This window comes from Acanthaster planci, linkage group LG20 (assembly GCF_054643075.1).
Source record: "Acanthaster planci isolate LZ-2023a linkage group LG20, COTS_SCS, whole genome shotgun sequence".
In the NCBI taxonomy this organism is placed as follows: domain Eukaryota; kingdom Metazoa; phylum Echinodermata; class Asteroidea; order Valvatida; family Acanthasteridae; genus Acanthaster; species Acanthaster planci.
The window spans coordinates 3,817,135-3,828,331 of record NC_141796.1 but is presented as its reverse complement, the minus strand read 5'-3'; the positions used below and the strand labels follow the sequence as shown (position 1 = coordinate 3,828,331).

The following is an 11,197-nucleotide window of genomic DNA, read 5'->3' as shown; positions in this document are numbered from 1 at the left end:
CTTCAGGAAAGCTTCGAATTCTTTGTTTCGAGCCTTCAAAAATCGCATCAAAACGTAAACAAACTATCGCTTACGAAAAGAGATTTTCACAAAAATCACTAGTTTGACCACTCTGGTACTATTTCTCAATTTTATTTTCACAAAACACGTTATAGGCAAAGGCCTTATCTTACCATAATATGGTAAAATATTTTGGGCAGGAATTTAATTTCCAAAAAGTGAAAATAAGACGTACATTTCATGAAATGACGCAGCTGTTTGCCTGGCACGAATTCCCATGGCCCTCATTAAATGCAAAGGACCCTAAAATCGGGACATGCGCAGTTAATAGTTTCCCACTGAAACATACGAGAGCTCATTTTTGCACCATCAAGGACTGAACTGTTTTTCGCCATCTGTGGAGTCCAGCATTTTTCACTTTAGTGCCTGCCAAGCCCTCGCCCGTAAGAACATGCTGTTTCTATAAGATCTTTTCCCGATTCTTTATCTTTATCATTGTAAACTACCGATAGTTCCACTCAGCATTTTCTTCGTCATCCTGACATTTTATAGGCTGAGTGTAATAGTCTTATTAAATCAGATCTTGTTTGATTTCTTTGTTGCATCGGAGTAAATTCAAGCTTCAGAATAATTACTAGTTTGGAGTTTTTCGGATCGTAACAAATGACAACATGAATGGTTTATTTCAATCATGAATATTAAAACATTTTAACCAAACAACTAAACATTTCTAAGAATTTAACTCCTTTTAGCACACAAAACAATTCTAATTTTTGACCAGGTATACGTTAAATAACACTTCGCGCCGAATTGTTCGCACATTTTCCGAAATACATGTAGGTTGAGTTCAAATTAACATGAATGCAGGATTGCAGAGGTGCATTCGATTTCGGGCAAAAATGAATTTCAAATCACCAATTCAGTGCAATATCAGGAAACTGAACACTGACTTTATACGACAGAATGCAGCTTCCTTGAAATAGAATTTTTATTTGTCAAATACAAACGGGAATTTGAATGCTCAAAAACGAGTGCTGCTATTGCTTTTGGTTCGGTGGGTAGTTTGACCGGAGGAATGTTCAGAGAATGTGTGTGATTCCAGTACATGGTTCTGGCAAATAAACATCTGTCGGATCCACACTTGAGTGTGCCATGTGGGGAGGGGGGAAGGGTATCGAAGGGGGGGCACCTCGGCCCGAACGATCAGGTCCCTTACTTGGATGCCTGAAGGCCACAAGCAGGCCGGGGTGTCTGGAATGACACTGGCAAGGCGGTCTGAAGTATGGAGGATATGAGGATTGTCATTAATCATTTTGCGAAGGGGAGGAAGGGGTGAACGGTGGTGACCAAGAAAACTCCGGGTGTGATTTTTTCACGGGGGTTCTTCTTTTTGAGTGCCAGAAATCTAGGGACGGAGCGGACGCTATTGCCTGAACGTTGAACCTAGTGATAGCTGTGTACCCTTGCAATCAGCTGCCTCTTCAGTTCCTGTGTGTGACAGGAGAAATCTGAATCATTAGAACAAATGCATCTCAGGCTGAGTACTTGGCTGTATGCAATAGCAGTCTTGCAGTGTCTAGGGTGACAGCTTGACGAGTGAAGATACTGATGGGTATCTATGGGCTTGGAATACAGGTCAGTAGTCACACAGTAATTGCTCTCCTTCCGGATGCTGACATCAAGAAAGTTTACCTGATGGAGGGAATATTCCGAAGTGCACTTAATTGTCCTGTGGAAAGAATTGATATGGTTAATGAATATGACTAGACTGCCACTGTCACTGGTCCAGATGAAAAATACATCATCAGTGTATCTCAACCATATCCAACGGCGGCATGGTGCTGAAGCAAGCGTGCGCTCCTTAAGGTTACCATAGGGTTTGTTTTTGCAGACGCGCATGTCTACAGTGACGCGCGACGCTGACTAGAAACTGAAGACTTTTTGGCTAGTGAGGAAAATCCAAGTGGACTGCATTGCAAACTTCTTCTATGATTTCAAGAGAGCTGGGCCAGAATTACACCCTAAACTTTTTATTTGAAGTTATTGACAGTGAGGACAGCCATCCACTTCAATATCTCTAAACTGTTATGGTATTTGAGCAGCACATTAGCACTTGTAGTACTGTTGCGTTCCCTAAATATCAACTCGATGGTAGCATGGACTTTATTAGTATCTACGGGATGTGATATTTGGGGTCAACAATTTATTAAAAGGTGGACATGAAACAAGGGGTTTGGGTGACAGTCAAACTGTATGGTTGGTTTATTGCTCTCACTTCTCTTCATCAAAGTTCAATGTGGGTTTGAAGAAGGTGTAGCTTAACATAATACAACAAACAAAAGGCAAAGTTATAGAGAGGCGAAGTTATATACGAGTGTAACTAAACTACAGTTTGGCAGGACCATTGGGAATGCAAGTCAGACGGGGTGGGTACGGTACGTGTGTGGGCCGGGCCGTGGTGGGAGCTGTCCCGGACCACCACGGTGACTAGCAAGGGCTGGACGGGGCCAGCGCCGGTACGTACCGACTGCACTGCCGCTCAGACCGCAACGTGCTGAGCGCAATGATAAAGTCGCCGCACTGTGCACCATTGGCTCAGCGTAGAGACGGGGAGGACTGGGCTAGTTAGCAGGACAAGGGTGGTGAGGGACACAGGGGGTGTCTCGCCCGGCAATCAGTTCGGACGTAGCGGTGACGGGCTGCTACGACTCTCACTAGCACCCTGGGCTGATTCGTACCGCTCTCGCATCGGTCCAAGCTAAGCTAGCTGGTCATTTATACGGTTACATTTCTTCGCCGTAAGAATGGTTACTATCGCACTTCTCTCGGAAAGGGTCCAACCGCCGCACTACGTTGGGTTCCGCTCTCGCAACAAGGGTTTGGTCCGCCGCACCTGACCGACGAGCTATGGAAAGTGTGCTCTATTTATAGGATTCTAGAGGCTTAGAAATTAATAAAATATGAGCGTCGCTGAACAGCTCAACCAATGAAAATCTTCCATCTCAAAGGGTCACATGACTTCCTGCTAGAGTCGTGTGCAAGAATCTAAATGTAGTGTGTAAAAAGGTAAAATACAGAATAAGAAGTCACGTGTACCAAGTGTAGAGCCGGGTGCGTGAAAGTGCTTACCCGGTCATCTGTGGCGAATGATTGACAGTTATAAAGTCTTAGGTTTCTGGACATTAGCATTTCAGGGAACCTTACCACGCCCAACCACGCAGCCACATGGAGGGGAATTTCGACATGCCAAAACTGAGCAGAGAAATCACAAGGATAAAGGAGTGAAGGATCAGGCCGGAGTACAGCATGAATAACTTAATACAAAATTAGCGTCTCTGCTACATGTCCATAATGCATAGCTGAGCTAAATAAGAGACCCTGAGAAATGCAAGGACCGAGAACGAGTAAAACTAGGGGGCGCTAGAATTCCAAGATTTGCAGGTGCGCAACAGTACCATGATGTTGGCAAGTGCTATGATATCACTGCCCCAACCACCATGATCCCGTCGAATAGTTGCGTATCCAGCCAGGCAAGAAAGAAAGTACGGTTGTCATAAGCTGACATCCATGTTTCAGTATTACATACAGTATGTCCATGGGCTTGAGTTCAAGATAATTATGTTGGCAAATCCCACTGTTTGCTGCGTATGTTGCGAGCACCAATCAGCTTGTCAGGGGTGCTATACGAGGTGTATTCTTGGGAATAGGCTTGCGAATTTCATCCACCGCGGCTAAGATCACCCCGGAAGAGTGATCGCTTATCCGCGATCAGTTATCGATACTCGGACAAATATAGTAGGATCTACCTCACTTTGATACCAGTGGAAGGCCAAACTTAGTGCAAGAGTGCAATGAGGGCACAACGCTTGCCGACTGGTTCGCCATCTTTAATGTAACAGCTTGCCATTAAAATAGATACAAATGACCTGCACGAGCCTAAAACGTATTTTGATTAGCCTTAAACGATGGAGCTTTAATGTAGGAATACGGGCGAATACGTACATGCTCGGCGTTGCATTCTGTCTACTTGAATGGTATTCTTAATCCATACACTATAAGACATGCAGGATAACCAACAAATACTGCAATTCCAAACCCTGAAACTTAAATTTTTGACAGTCAGCAGGCAGAACCAATAAGGTTCTTTTTTGATTGATGGAGTGTAACTGTAGTAGTTAGTTTTTATTACAAAATTCTGTAACAGGTGTTGACTTGCTCGTTTCTCTAAATGCGTGAAATTTGACCTGTGTGACGGATGCACATGCTCATTTCGTACTTTTTGTGTAAACAGATCTATTTAGATAACTTTTGAAGGAATTTTATTCCTCAATTATGATGTGAGTTATAACACTGGACGGCTCATCGAAATTTTTATAATATATTCTTATTTTTTGAAAATTCACCTTCGTGCGCCGTTCAACCCAAGTCTCAAATTCACTGTTTTGGTTTTAAAAGTGGAATATTCTTCATTTAATTTCTTTATTTTTATGCCATATGTATTTGTGACAAGTTAGAAGTTTCATCTTATTTCAGGAAAAACCTCAATGTTACAGCTAGGCCTATTTCTTACTTTAATGTGCCAGCAACTATCAAATTGACAAATTTTATTTCTCATCTCCTTGTGTGGCGTCATCTGCAGATTGTGGCTGGGGAACCTGAAGATTTACCAATGTAAGTGGGATTACCTAAAGGATAACCTCAGAAATACGGACCAAACATTTGCCGTTTCTTGGGTAGACTTATAAAGCAAATTAATCTGGTAAAGAACAGATGCTGATAATAGGACATTTCAGTTTTTAGGCAATAAACGTTCAAATTAACATTTTCGCGGTATTCAAATCTGTCAGAGGGCTCGTTCACATATTCATCTTCTTATTATGAACTCATTTGAACGGAAATAATTGCCCAATAGACCTTTTCAATTATGCACGCATGCGCTCAGATGCCCTTAACGGCAAGAAGTGTGAGAGGACCATTGAAAAGGTATGTCAAGCGCGCGACTTGATGACCAATTTCTCTCAGTTTTTCTACCCTTGTTCGTTTTTTCTTCAGAAAATCCCATTAAATCTTTTTTTTTCTATAGTGCACTGTACCCATTCGATTCGCTGCTTTCTGCATTTGGGAAATCTGACGAACCAGATCCCTTTCTCACGGTTGGAATCTGCACTTTGTCCTGTCACAGAACCCCTAACACAACAATTGGATACCATTTCTTTCGGTATTACTCCAAGCTATGACCCGGGGCCAATTTCATAGAGATGCTTAAGCATAAAATTTGCCTAATGCACGAGAAAAGCTTGCTTGATAAACCAGGTAACCAGCCAAAACTCCATGTGGAGTATGTTGTTTTGGGATTGTATTTAGCTGTCTTTTGGTTAGCATGACAATCATACAGAGTTTGAGCTGGTAACCTTTTTTAGCAAGGTTTTTCACACTTTTGTGTTTAAGCAGCTCTAGTAAATTATGTACGTACAGTATACATACATGTACATTGAACATCAATACGTGTTTACAAATGCGTAGGCTGGCTCCCAAAACACTAACGATGTAATTAATACTACTTACGATGGGAAGGGGGCCGTACCAAGAAACGGCGATCTCGTGCGCACAGGAAAAATCATGATTATAAAGTCTTTTTACACAGCACTAAAAATCCCGCTTGGATTAGAAACTAATAGCAAAATGATTTAATGGAATTTTCTGAGAATGACAGAAAATGATCATCGAATTCGCACCCATGTACCTTTTTAATGGCCCGCTCACAATTCTTGCCGCCAAAGCCATTTGTGTACATGCGTGCATAATTATGAATTTATTATAGTGAAAAGATCTATATTGACACAAACATTCTCTGTTCTGCAGACCTATAATTCAAATCCAGGTATGATGTAACATATTTGCAAAGTATCAAAGTACACCCCGGGAAAGCGTACGTAAGGCAAGCCGATTCGTACATACCTAAGGTATAGGGCATACCCCCCAAACTGATCGATCATTTGTACTGAATAAATGAAGCCTGGTTCACGATTTATACCTTTTTGCGACGACCATCCAGGGCGGTAACTGTGACCATGCTTGTTGGCGACATCACAAGTTTTGCCGCCCTCTAGCTTGATATGTAGAAAACTGTGTGTGACAGGGTGTGTTACACACACGAGGCAATTGGCGCTCGATATACTGACTCCTGACTCTCTGCAATACCGATGGGGCTACACACGCAAAGAACCAAAGACACGATTACCAAGTAATACCAGTCAGTCTGTGATACCATACCTATCCGTTCCAAGCGAGAACAAAAGAGGGTGCGTTTTTAAACGAAATTGACAGTCCTTTGGTACGAACTCACCGCGTAGGCGTGTAAGTTTTGCGTGTTTGACTCTTCTTTCATTTTCCCCTCAATTTCCTTTCAATTTTTAGTGGGTTGACCAATGAATTTTTGAGAAATTATCACCCAAAGCATATCCCTTGCCCCTAAAACGAAGGATATTTCCCTGTCTGGAAAGTAGCCATTTTGAAAAAGCATCCCTCTGCAAAACTGCTAAATAATGCTATTTTCTGACCAGATTGCATCCAAATCGCTCAGAATTAGAAGCCTTCAGTCAAAGTCAAAGGTTCAGTGCAATATCTCTTCAATTCCCCAGTTTCATGGCTCTTACAACTCTCTAATACAGAATGTTATAAGTGTATATCTTTTATTAATGAGCTCGGCAAACGGAGTTTTGACCTGTTTGCGTGTGTCCACCCTTGGTCGAACCGTTTGCTAGGGCTCATTACTTTATTTTCTAGCGCACAGCCTTCTATGTGAATACAAAAAATAAGTGTGGGCGTGCATATTTAGGGATTGTCCAGTCACAGCTCATTACAGTTTAAAAATAATGTGCAACCACTTCAACGCATAAAGCTGGCCAAGCTGACTTGCGTCGTTTGTCGTCGAAATCTCTTTAAAGTTGAAGTCCGCAGCGGTATAATTAGCTGCTTGAAGATTTTTGCCCCGAACATAAAGTGTGTCATTTTACCGACGTCTTTCACATGATTGGACCTAAATTTCAATTTTACTCGTCATGTGTTACCTAACTGTAAGGCAGGTGAGATAACTCAGCACTAAGCTGAGTAGGTTTGTTATTATGAACAGCTAAGGTTGGCGGTTTCAGCTGATTTACATATTATGCTGGCTGCATTAGGTCGCTGGTCGGCTTAAGTTTCCTCTTTCAACGTACATTTACACAACGGATGCTGTGGATAGCTGTCTAGTGCGGTGCAGCTAATGACGAACGCTTTGACGAAGGCAATCTATGTGGCCGAGCACTAGAATCGTGAAGTCTTGGCCTCTGTTTACAAACTGGAATTTAAGTTAAAAGTTGAGACGGTGTCTCCGGTTTATCGAGGATTACTAATGTCAATTTTGTGAAAACTCTTTATACAAGTTGCGACCAATGCGCATTGGTGGTGAAGAACAGACGGTAAGGTATTTAACCGCTCAGTGCGTGCTTTTAACTTCCTGCCCCGGGTTATAGGAAAGAAGATATCTGAATAATTATTGCAGTGGAATAAACATTCCCGATATTGTCAATTAAAAACGTCTGTATCATATTAACTTACAGCGCGGCGTATTGTCTTCAATGTCGTTTGGTACCTATACGTTTCCAGTATCCTTCATAGCATCTGCCTAATTATATCAATATTAGTAAGCTTAAGGGTATATCTTGTGGCAAGGATGATTTCTCTCAATCCACTCTAAATTACTCCGTTATTATCGTCTGTTTTCCGTGGGTCTTCGTCACTTGACTGAGAGAACTATCTCACGAGTACACCATGTCTCCCTTTGGCTGGCTGAACGTGTTTCTTCTGTTGGTTGGAGTGCTGACCACACCTATCCACTGTGACAGAGACGACGATGACGATCAACAAGACGGCCTTCTGCAGTTTTTTCATTTTGGTGGAGACCGAGGTTTGTGTCCACACAGTATATGATAGGATTTAATGTAACTGTTATTTTAAGTTCTGTTTAAAAAAAAGGACCGCTAACTATTTCAAATACAAAGCACATCAGCTCACAATGAATACAATAGAATATTGTTTTTAATAAACATGTATAAACATTCCCACATGATCTCTCCAGCGTTTGATTTTACCAGGGTAGAGCAAGGACTGTTGTTTAAGAAATGAGTTACTACATGTATTAATTTATGGTATATTATATGAAAAGTTGAAAAGAAGTCGTTTTGTCGTTTCTTTTAAAGACCAAGATGAAGACAGACGAAATTCTGGGTCGTTGGAAGGCAAAGGTAATGTTGATCACAATGTTTTGAAAGACCAAAGGATAGACAACAGAATCGTATGAAATAGTCTTCGGAAAATTGTAATAATTCATTCACTAAGTACTGTGATACGTTTTGTCTTTTGCATTCTTTTGGATGTTCCTAAAGTGGCAGACAAAGGAGATAAATGTCTTCTTGCTGTTTCAAATGTTTGAAACATGTCAGTCTCAACGTATTTCCATATTAAATTTTGTCCCTTTTTCTGAGTAGTCCGAAAATAATTTCATCTCTGTAGAAATGCTCTAACATTAAACTCACTTGTAGTCATATTACATGTGGGCGTTTTCGGTCCTTCAAAAGGCTTTCACTTAGTATGCATTATCAATTGAGCTTTGCTGTTTCAGACTACAGGCCAACATGAAAGCAAGGCGAGAGATTTACATGTACAGCAAAATTTCGCTCGAATTGAAATTTTTTCGACTTTTGTGAATTCGCTGCGTTTGATACGACTTCTCAGTATAGCGTTTTTGTTCGCTTTTGCGTCAAGTATGAGGCTTTGAAGGTTGGTTTAGTCGGAAAATTTGAGCTGACGTCACAAATCCCCGTTTATGTTCACTTTCGCGTGAAGTATGCCCCGTCTTTATGTTCAATTGTTGACAACCTCGATGCAGAAGTGTACACTGGCTTGTACACTTTCCAACCAGATTCTCTTGAAAAACAGTCCGGGACAATACTGTGTTTCTGTACAAACAGTGCTAAGGATAATATGCGCGATTACGATCGGCTTTGAGCATGACTTATACATGTAATTTTGTTAGGAAAGAGCTCAACAGAAACCTAACTCTGGATTGCTTTCACTTGACAGTGATGTCTGCGGTCGAACACCAAGAACAAAGAAGAACTTTTGAACATGTTTACGAGTGACGTCATCGTGTTGCCGGATGGCTATGAAGGAGTTACAGGTAAGGCCCTTCATTTATCAAAGTCATGTCCAAACTTGACTATGTTCTTTTATACCTCCACACCAAAGGTATGGAATAAGTGTGCGTACAGGGGTTAAATGCCATGTCAGGAAGGGACTTGAAAACTTGGCAATCCTGCCGTACACAGTTGAAATCAAAGTTCAGAAAAGGCTTCTTAATAAGATTGTCAGTTATTCCCTAATTCCCGTACTCAGCCATGAATAAAGTATTTTCAATTCCGCAATCCCTTACCTATTTGGATAGTCTGCAAAAGAAATATAAAATGCAACATACCATGAACTTGGGGAGTACCAAGATTCGACGGCAAGAGAGAGGACGAATGAGACTAGGCTGGTGCTTACCAGCCTCACGAGTTGCCAAGCATGATCCCCATAGAACCCTCCATCTCAACAGTACTACAGCGTCTAATATCATTCAAGAAATGCGTTCTTTACCGTTGCTTTGGAGTTGGTGGACTAGACTAGGCAGTGTCTTGGATACCTCTGTCCTCCCGCATCCAAGACTTGCCATATCCCAAATTTGCACGTCCGTTGTCGCGTCGTGCGTGCCGACAGCGACGAATAGCTTAACTGGTAGAGTGTTAATACCCGCAATCAGGCAGTTTAACCCACCTACTGCGTATCATATTATGTGTTTATTGTTCACATCATAATATTTTACTTTGCGTATCCATTAACTGTAACAATTCTCCAACAGGTGCAATATCGTGGAATGTTATGGTTAAGAGAACGAGAAAATTTATTTCCCCATTAAGTTAGCATTGTTGACCAACTAATAATAAACAAATATATCATAACTTGATTGTGACGTTAATGTTTAATAAAACAGCTTCATTTAATCGTTCACCATTGGTATTAAGTCATCTTGCTGTCTTTATCAACGTCCATAGCAATGAAGCCACACATAGGCTGGATTGACCACGTTAGTGGGATTGACAGAGAAACGCTGTACGTTGTGCCGATCGGTCGAGACGGTGAATACGCCGTGCAAGTGGTTAATTACCGTGTGTTTGGACCCAACTATGTCGTCGCGGATGAGGGGAACTAAGTAGCATTGGTGGTACTTTTTTCACAGGTAGCCAGAGAATGCCTTTTCGCAGTGAATTCCTATCCTTCATCTACAAATTTGAAATAAATGGGACCAAACCAGGATATTTCTGCTTCACGAAGCAGAAATATCAGCCAGTGGTCACTGTGTCATCACCAGACATACTTGTTTGGTGAATCGTCTGCAAGCAGTACATATTCGGCAGTCCACACTGATTTAACCTAAAGGTAGTCTGGATACCAGACCCAAAGATTCGGACTACTCTACAAATCAAGGGTCCGGTATCACCCAATGTCCACGTGACCAAGACTGGAGGAATACCTCCGGTTCTCCGGAAAGGGCCGAAATATTCTGAAGTCGTCCCGTCTATATTCAGCATGTTCGGATAGTACCGTTAATGTTCGGTTATTCCCGGCCGGGTAGGTAGGCTAGCTGATGAACGCAAACTTCCGTATCTTAATGACGGCTGTTGATCCTACAATATTTGAATTTACACTGAAATTGAAGGTCGCCTTAGCCAAAATCAGGACCTGACGACTGGCAACTGGTGCCCACGCATAGGCCTACTAGTAGGCCTATCGAAAACAAAACACCCGGGCTTTCAACCTGTGACCCCTGACCCTGCGTCGTATCTATTTAAATCCGTGGGTGATACCTGACCTAGGTTTTTTTTTTATTAATTTAACAGGGAATCTTTCGGTAGAGATCAGACTAAACCTAAAGGAGTCGGGTTAGTTTGGCCCATCTCACAACCGGAAGGGGAGGCAGATTCTTTCCCCTAAGATCTTGACTGCTGTGTGCCTCGCTCGATTTTTTTAAAAACTTTGCATGCATGTAAAGACACTCCGTATTAAAAAAAACTGTAAAGTTTGAACTCAATCAGACGTATGGATTTGTTGTTACGGTCAT

At 41.7% G+C, this 11,197-nt stretch overlaps 1 long non-coding RNA gene across 2 annotated transcripts in view; it reads left to right on the top strand.

The window, feature by feature from the left end:
* The first annotated feature begins 7,307 nt into the window (after nucleotides 1-7,307).
* The window catches only part of LOC110975511 (uncharacterized), a 31,959-nt gene continuing 28,069 nt past the window's right edge, over nucleotides 7,308-11,197 (top strand). The window contains exons 1-3 of one of the 2 annotated variants that reach the window (XR_015423447.1): nucleotides 7,308-7,948; nucleotides 8,241-8,285; nucleotides 9,124-9,220. This is a non-coding gene — a long non-coding RNA (uncharacterized LOC110975511). The remainder of the gene's footprint in view (nucleotides 7,949-8,240; nucleotides 8,286-9,123; nucleotides 9,221-11,197) is intronic. The other variant, XR_002597711.2, reaches the window with a different exon arrangement.